At 34.5% G+C, this 9,868-nt stretch overlaps 1 pseudogene; it reads right to left on the bottom strand.

The window, feature by feature from the left end:
* Window positions 1-953: 953 nt before the first annotated feature.
* On the bottom strand, window positions 954-2,224 carry LOC128168632 (uncharacterized; annotated as a pseudogene).
* Between the last annotated feature and the right edge of the window lie 7,644 nt (window positions 2,225-9,868).

The following is a 9,868-nucleotide window of genomic DNA, read 5'->3' as shown; positions in this document are numbered from 1 at the left end:
TATTGAATGCTCTAGCTGATGGAATTGCTTTTGCGCAAAAGTTAATAGAACCTACTAGAGATTGTAACTTTCCAAGAGTAACTTTTTCTTTCTGTAACATTTCTAAGATTGCTGTTTCTAAAGTCAGTATTTTGTCATTAGGAATTCTAATAATCATATTATCTGTATCTATTACAATACCTAAGAACGTACTAACAGTTTTAGGACCCTCTGTTTTATCTTCCGCTAAGGGAATACCAAATTCAAAACATGTTTTTCTAAATGAAGACATCAACAATTCATATATTTTAGAGGTGTCTTCTGCAAATATAAAATTGTCTAGGTAATGATTCAGAGTGTGAACTCCAGTTTTCACTTCAACTACCCACTGAACAAAATGTGCAACTTTTTCCCACAGGGCACAACTAATTGAACATCCTATTGGAAAGCACATATCATAGTAGTAAAAATTATTGAATTTAAAACCAAGTAATTGGTGATCTGAAGGGTGAACTGGTAGCAATCTAAATGCTGACTTTACATCCATTTTTCCTAATACAGCACCCTTACCTAGTGACCCAACCATTTCTAAAACCTCATCAAAAGAAGTATAATGTACAGAACATGCTTCCGGATCTATAAAATCGTTTACACTGAAATCAGCAGGATGTGAAAGATGATGGATTAAACGCCAACCACCATCTTTTTTGCAACTACCCCAATAGGTGATAACCTTAAATTAAACAATGGTTTAGTATCAAAGGGATCTGCTATCCGACCCAGTAAACTTTCTTTGTCAATCTTTTATTTCACTCCATTAGGATGATCATGTACAGAAACTAAATTATTACAGGTTGTTGAAATTCGCGGACCTTGATATTGTAGAAAAAAATCCATACGTAAAACCATTTCTTAATTTAAAAGCAACAGATTGATTTGGATAAACTGCTAGATAAGGACACACACTTTTGACATTAACTGGAGTTGAACCGGTGTTTTCCACGAAAAGAGTTAAATTGGCGTCTAAAGCCTGACTGACGAAAATTTGATGAGGCTGATTGTGAAGCTTGAAAAATGTTTGAACTGGGAAATTTGTGCAACGATTGTTTGTCAAAACAATGGATAGCAGGGTGTTTGTTTTGACATTTTAAACATTGATGTTGGTATATGCAGTTTTGTAAACGACAGAAACCGTTGTTATTGTATTCGTAACAAAATTTTGGACTTGCTTGAGTGTTTTTCAAAACTGAATGCACATTTGGAGTAATGTAAAGAAGCCATAACTCCTGGTCAATTTTCCCCAATGATATTGAATTGTCTTAAGCTTTCTTCAGACGAAACTGGCGGCCATAATCTCTCCAACCCAATCCGCCGGAAACACGACTGGCACCGAGTTTAACATTTGCTATATATTTGATAAGACTGTGAGTTTCATTAATATGTGCGGACAAATAAATACTCATGAAATGAAAAAAAGCATCCAACCTAGCATCAATTGTTGTAATTTTGATCACATTTGTAGGTTTCAATGTAAATTGCCCATTCATGAATAAGACCTTATTTTTTTGAGCTTCTAAATCATTTTGCTTATTCAAAAGCGTATGCAATTCAACAAATTCCCCATTCATTATCTTTTGTTTTACTGACTGGGGTACATGCATACTTATGTCATCATGAGTACTTGTAATTGACTGAGATGAACATGAGGGAGAAATTGCATCAAAACAAACTACATCATCTGAATCAGACAAATTTGGTACACATGCTGATTATTACATGTAGTAGACTGATTAAAGGAGACGTGGCTACCTTCAGATGTGTCCAATCTTTTTGGTATGATGGTTTCGATGGTTTTGTTTAACTCCGGAATCATCCTCTCTGCCACGGATGACACAACATCCGCCAGGTCCGTGGTGGTACTTGGTCCAGCTCATCCGTGATTCGGCGCAGTTTCCTGGGCTTTCTCCGGGTCCACCGCCTTGCATTTTCTTTTTACTCCCGGTAGTCTTGCTTTCCCGGACAATTTTCTTTTGGTGTTTGACGTCCTCCCCCCTTCCTCAAGGGAGTGCGATTTCTGCCTCTGTTGCATCGAATCTCTCGAATTCAACAGCTAGCTCGAAATAACAGAACAAAATTGCACCCACCTCTCGAATTCAACAGCTAGGAGTGTGATGACGTCAAATATAAACAGAACGACGTCATGTATGGTATGCCATTACGCGCAAAAAATTATGGCGCTAATCATGAGTCAAGCCAAAATATAACATTGCTATAATAATCTGATTTAATTTATATTCTAAATAAATCTTATTGTTTAAGTGTGAAATCATAATGCCCACGAGACTGTCAAAAAAAAGGACATTTGGAATGCCCAGGACGAATGCCTCGATCAATCGTAATACAGCAAGTGGTTGTGCAGGGCTTGTGAACTATCGGTATATGGTTTGAGCTTTGCTTATGGTAAACAGTGAACGTTTGTCCATATCCGTCTGTGCGCGTTGTGTCAATCAAACTGCAATACATGTTTATCTGCAGCAACAAATCGTCACTGATCGGCTGAGTCCTTTTAATCAAATTTCATCATGATTTGTTCATCATATTTGTGTTTATTGTATTTATAAATTGTGTTAAATTTAAAGATTATTAATTTTAACTTGTGTCTTTTAAAAGCATGTTGAAATTCCAGTATCAGATCTTCTTTAATATTGTGTAATCACAAACTGTCTTTTTCATTTTTGAAAAGTCCAAATTTAATGCAAAATGTTTGACTTGTAACCTTTTTGCATCTGTTAAAAAAATAAAACTTTAATGGCAATTAAAGAATTTTTGTTTCATTTTTGTTGTAGATTAATATAATATACATGATTGCTTTACTGTATACATTCTTTATTTATAAATATTACATATATTGTACCATTGATGCCAGACCACAGAAAATGCATTGAACCAATATTTTTTGCAATGTCATTTTTCTTATGCAAATGTATTGCCAGAAAGGTGTTGCAGCAAAATTTTTGCCGTAACATTTTTCTTGCAATATTGCTGCAATCTCAAGTATTGCCAGAAAGGTGTTGTCGCAACAATGTATTGCAGCAAAACTTTTGCGGCAACATCTTTCTGGCAATATTGCCGCAATCTCATTTGCATACGCAAAACGACACAACAGCAATATTGCCGCAATGTTTTGCCAGAAAGGTGTTGTCGCAATAATATGTTGCAGCAAAACTTTGCGGCAACATCTTTCTGGCAATATTGCCGCAATCTCATTTGCATACGTTACAGCAGCAACATTGCCGCAATGTATTGCCATAATGTTGCTGCAATATTGCTGCAATAATGCCAGATTGTGTTGCCAGAAGGTCAATATTTTGGTAATGGACATTGAAATGAAAATTATGGGTACTCATGGGGGTTAAACTTCATAATCATATGGATCTTCCCTGAATAAATGTTGCCATTTCCTTTGCAATAATGTAAGAAAGAATAAATTAGAATGGAAAAATTAATAAAAAAAGATTTTACATATATTTGAATGAGTTACTATACTGACCTTTTAATGTTAAAATGAAAATTATGGGTTTCCTCGTGGGGGTGTAAACTTTTTATTAAAGAAGATTTCCTCTAATTAATGATTGTTATATCCTTGTAATACTGTCATGAAGGAAGAATAAGGGTGCAAAAATTGATCCTAAAAGATTTAGGAGTTTCCTAAGTGTTTAACTATACTGATTTTGTAACATCGAAATGAAAATTATGGGTTATCTCATTGAGGTCAAACTTCAAAATTATAGGATTATAGAACAAACATACTAAAATAATTTCTTAGGCAAACTTATATAAGCTATTGAATCTTTTTTTTGCTATTCACGGGAAATTAATGAAGGTATAACCAAGAACTTCGTTAAAAAAAGAAGAAAGGTGTACTCTATCGTTACACAGCTGATTATAAATTCTATATTCTGACTGATTTATTGGTTTTAGTGCGCTCCTATATGTTAAGATATATACAAAATTAAAAACCATGTGCCGCGCTTGATTTAAGGAATGAATTCAATATTTATTTGTTTTATACGATATAAAATGGTTTGGGGCAGTTTACGCTTTATAAACCGCGAAGCGGTTTATAAAAAAGCGTAAACTGTTTCAAACCATTTTATATCGTATAAAACTAATAAATATTGAATTCATTGCTTATAATTTAATTTTTCTACTCTTCATTGTAGGTAAAAACGATCATTTGACCTTTAAATTGACATCAAATTGTACAAAATTCAAACGTAACGTCAGGCGTATTGATACGTTGTTGACGTTAGTCTTACTATGACGTAGGCAACATTCTTTATACGATATAAAACAATTTTTTTAGCCAATCAGAAAGCGCGTTACAACCAGAATTAAATTATTTTAGTGTCTAGTGTGTTGTTTATTACCAAGAATCATATGATTCATAGGCTTAAGATATTCATAAGTAAAGTGTACATATAATCTGTAGACAATTTTAAAAAAAATTAATAATTCACTCTATGTTGTATTTTTATGTTTGATTTTTAAACATTAGGACTACAAGCTCTAAAGGACTACATGCCCTGAGGGCTTGCACAGCTATTATAAAAAATAATTCCCGCCCTCACCTGAGGTTTACTACCCGGTGAATCTCAAATCTTTAGTTGTTAGCATGATTATTGATGTATCAATAAATTATCAATTAAAACATGTGATTTCTAACATTACGATAACAGTGTCTTGTGATTCGGCGCTGTTAAGTGCAAATATTGACTTGTAGCTCAAAATATAACACGTGTGATTTCAAAAGTTGAATTAAGAAAATAATATTGAAAAAAAAACAATCAAACAATGTACAGGGGATGTCGGGGGCATGTACAGGGGTATACACTGGCTTAAAGGGGATGACATGGGCGTACAGGGGGTGACAGGGGCTTACAATGGCACACAGGGGGGATGTGTACAGGGGCGCACAGGGGATGACAGTGTATACAGGGGCTCTGTACAGTGGCACACAGGGGATGTACAGGGGATGACAGTGAAAACACAGGGGGTGACAGGGGAAGACGGTATTTTCATACGGACAGGGGTTTTTATAGACAGTAGTGTTCTAAGGTCTCACGAATACTTACATTTTTTGTTCTTACACTTATTTAGAATTGTTATTCATTTTTTAGATACAAATGATTGGATATTTTAGGGGCCAGCCCTCACGATCCCTAATGGGGACAGACATTGGTGCTTTGATTAATGGAATCGATTATCAACATCAATGCAAAGATTTTCTCTTCTACAATGCTCAACAAAATATGTCTACTTCTAGATATTATGTGTCAAAGTTTAAGTACTTTGGTCCCTAAAAATCCCTAATTACGTAATAAATGGGCGTGGCATTATTTTACCTGATAGATATTGTAACGATCAACAACTTCGCTTCTATAATGCATTACAAAATCTTTATCGTTTTTAAGTTATTTGTAATAGAGTTAACGAGTGTCTTGGCCCCTAATTTAAGGGGCCAGCCCCTATTTTTTGATTTTGTTTGAAGGAACTTTTGATTTTTTACTTCTTTTATAATATATGTCTTAATAAAATATCAACTTATAAAAAGATACAGATCAAAACGAATGAACATTTTGAATGAAAATTCGAACCCAATTTTCGAGCCTAGGCGAGCTCAAAGAAATGGCGCCAATGGCGCCAAAAAACTACATTCTGCACACCTTCAAACTATGGTCTACCTATCCTGAAAATTTCATATTCATATCTCTTATAGTTGGTCGTAAAAACTTACAAAATCAGCCGTAAATCGGAACGATTTTAAAAATTTCAAATAAATTCTAGAATTATGACCACTGGCAATCATCTGTGAAAAAATGGTCGAAATCAGCCGAATTGTTTTCGAGATATCGAGTGCACAAAATTTGTGGAAAAAAAAAATAATAACTAGACACGATCTCGTTACAAGCAACGAAGAGGCCTTATATGACATCATCGACTTTGATTTTCGACAACAAAACATAGTATGAATAAAGGAGTGAAGTACTAATGCTTTTTTGTATCCTTTTTTATAAGTTCTCTTACATTGCTTTTTTAAATACTTGCATTTCTTCTAATTAAGATAGAAAAGATTAAACTTGTTTACGTCTGGTCCTTAGAAACCTTTATTTGGTAACGCAAGAGAAAATCATTATGTTGTTAGGATATATAAACGTATTATACCTAATCTAGCTTTAATAACCTTTAACAAAATGGCTCTCAGTAAAATGCTATAGATAAAATATTTTAGAACCTATTGATCCCTAATTTAAGGGGCCAGTCCCTTTTTCTTGATATCATATGAAAGGTCATGTAATTTTAAACACATTTTGTTCAACAGGTGTTTAGAATGTTCGTTACCGTTCTGGAGATATATAAGAAAGAAGGTTTTAGGGGTTGATCCTTTATCCCCTTTTAGGGGCCGTTTGTCGAAATTTTGAAGGATGCATTTTGTTAAGTACAACATTTTGAACAACGTTTCTTCTGTACTGCATTTCAATATATTTTTCCTTTCTGAGATTTGGGTTGTAAAATTTTGGGACTTTTGGCCCCTAAGAGCCCCTAAATACATAACACATGATAAAATCCGTACATCCTATGGATATTCAACTGTAAGATAAACATATTTGCTTATATAACATTTCACAAAATATCACTGAGTAAGAGGGTATAGATAAAAGACTTTAGAGCCCTTTGGTTCCCTAATTTAAGGGGCCAGCCCCTTTTTATTGATATCATATGAAAGGACATTTAATTCTTAACACATTTTGTTCACACAAATGTTTTGGAATTCGTTACCGTTCTGGAGATATATGAGAAAGAAGGTTTTAGGGGCCGATCCGTTATCTCCTTATAGGGGCCGTTTGACGAAATGTTGATGGTTGCATTTTGTTAAGTACAGCATTTTGAACAACTTTTCTTCTGTACTGAATTTCAAAATATTGTTTTCTTTCTGAGATATGGGTGATCAATTAATGGGATTTAAGGCCTCTAAAACCCCTAATTACGTTACACATGATAAAATCCGTACATCTCTTGGATACATAACTGTAAGATAAACATATTTGCTTATATAACATTTCACAAAATATCTCTTAGTAAAAGGATTGAGATAAAAGACTTTAGAGCCCTTTGGTTCCCTAATCTAAGGGGCCAGCCCCTTTTTCATTATATCATGTAAAAGGTCATGTTATTCTAAACACATTTTGTGTTCAAGAAGTGTTTAAAAATGTGTTACCGTTCTGGAGATAAATGAGAAAGAAGGTTTTAGGGGCCGATCCCTTATCCCCGTATAGGGGCCGTTTGACGAAATTTTGAAGGTTGCATTTTGTTCAGTACATCATTTTTAACAACTTTTCTTCTGTACTGCATTTCTAAATATTTTTCCTTTCTGAGATATGGGTGATCAAATTTTGGGAATTTTGGCCCCATAAAAGCCCCTAATTACATAACACATGATAAAATCCGTACATCATATAGATACTTAACTGTAAAATACACATATTTGCTTTTATAACATTTCACAAAATATCCCTTAGTAAAGGGCTACAGATAAAAGGCTTTAGAGTCCCCTAATTTGAGGGGCCAGCCCTTTTTCTTGATATTAGATGAAAGGGCCTGTAATTATAAACCTTTTTACATTACAAGTCTTCACAAAATATTTTTCAGAAAAGAGATACACAAAAAAGAAAAGAAAAAAATACGCCATTTTTTAAAGTAAATTTTCGGGTCCAGGCGAGCTTCGGCGCCTTTCAAAATGAAAATAAAATTGCAAATCTACTATCTTTTGTCTACTATCTCTGAAAGTTTGAACTCAATAGCTTTTATAGTTTAGGAGAAGTTAGAGTGACAAGCTAACCCTCTAAAAATCGCTAAAACGTCAATATCTCAAAACCGGAAGTGACGTCATTAATATAATTGAAAAACCTAAAAAGTTTCGATCATTATTTATAACATTTAAAAGTTTCATGAAAATCGGTCCTGCCGTTTCTGAGAAATCGCGTGCACAAAATTTGTAAGAAAAAAAAAAGAAAAATAACTAGACAGAATCTCGTTGCAAGCAACGAGGAGGTCATTCGTCCGATTTTAAGGAGAGGAAATGATCTTGCCTTTTTTCTTCATCAACGAAACATATCAAGAAATGCAGATATGATCTAAAAGAGCGATGGATGAAGGATTATACACCCGGTTGGATCCCTAATTTAAAGGACCAGCCCCATTTTATTTCGTATTAAATAAGAGGTCTTTTGACCTAATAACAGGTCTAATGATCTGTAATAAAAAGAAACCGAAGAAAAAAAGAGGGTCTGCCTTTGTAAACGGAAGACCCCAATAACAATAAGAATAGAAGTATGTACTAATAATAAAAGACTGTTTTTGTCTAAATCCTAATTGAAGAGTGTTTTTCAACTTGTACTACAGTCCAACAACCCTTTTATGTTGAATATTTTGGTAGAACATTAAATAAAAAGGAGAGAAGGAAATAGAGAGAAAGAACAAATCTTGGCTCCGGCGAGATTAGAACACACAGCCTTTGCAGGTATCTCAAAACATGGCTGACGCGAAACAATTCCCGAATTGTCTTTGAATTTGGGGCGTTTACGCCCGGGAGAGGAGCTGAGTTTTTGTATGAGATTTGTATGAGATGAAAAACAACGTGTAAGATGTCTGACTATTCAGGTTTGGTAACAGTGCGAGGTCATTTGAAATATTGATGCGTGTTTGTGTCTGGAAGGAGGGGGGTGAAAAGACCCGAGCTTGATTTTCGTCTTAAATAAATCGAAAATAGAATATTGAGGTGTGGATCTCGGAAATGGTTAACAACAATTAGGTGAAGTCCTAAGACAATGACTCATGCATTTTACTCATGTATTTCAGTGTTGAGAATTTTTTTCGTGTTGTTTACTATTATGTTTGACTGTTTTATTTCAGCAGGATTGATAAAATCTTTATAAATGTAGAAATAACGAAATCAGTACATGTGACACGTAAATTTATTCGGTAAAAATTTGATGACAGTAATGTCCACAGTTCTAACATTCATAAGTAGTTCACACGCTATCGTAGATACAGACTAAACGGAAAACAAGAAATACACATGCAACAGAAAAATTACGCGACTGTTTACATCCCTTGTACTGTGTAAATTTTAAGTCCCCATACAGGCTATACTCACCGTTTGATCTCAGGAATTTCTTTTTAATTGTTTAATCTGCTGCATGTTTGGCAGACAATGCACCAGGCGAAAAACCATCTTTAAGCAAGTCCTTAAAGGTGGCTTAAAGGTGACTTAAAGGAGCTTAAAGGCTATACAACCTTTAAGCCGCCTTTAAGTCACCTTTAAGCAAGTGCTTATAGGTCCTTAATGTCCAAACTTCTTTAAGCCACCTTTAAGCCACCTTTAAGCATCTTTAAGTGGCATTAACGCTCTCTTTACACTGCCTTTACACTGTCTTTAAGTGACCTTTAAGTCAATATTGATCAAGCTGAACAATAAAAACATATATTAAATGCAAAAGCTCTTTTTTAGAGATGGGCGGGGGTCATCCGAGTGATAATATAATTTCCAAGGAAGGGGGGGGGGGTGTTCCAGGCGGTTTTAATCGTCGCTCCATTAATCACAGATCGCTATCATCAGCACCACTCCGATGGACACAGATTGCCGTTATAAAAGTCTTTATAATTTTTTGGGGGTTTCAAAATTATTGTAGGGATGAGCGCAGTCTCTGTATCTTAATATGTGCATAAAACTAATTAAAGTATGTTTGTTTCCTATTATAAATTAATCGGTGAAAAAATCTCTCTCTCTCTCTCTCTCTCTCTCTCTCTCTCTCTCTCTCAGTTCATC

This window comes from Crassostrea angulata, unplaced genomic scaffold, assembly GCF_025612915.1.
Source record: "Crassostrea angulata isolate pt1a10 unplaced genomic scaffold, ASM2561291v2 HiC_scaffold_22, whole genome shotgun sequence".
Classification (NCBI taxonomy): domain Eukaryota; kingdom Metazoa; phylum Mollusca; class Bivalvia; order Ostreida; family Ostreidae; genus Magallana; species Magallana angulata.
The sequence above is the reverse complement of the archived record's forward strand: the minus strand, read 5'-3'. Positions and strand labels throughout refer to the sequence as shown.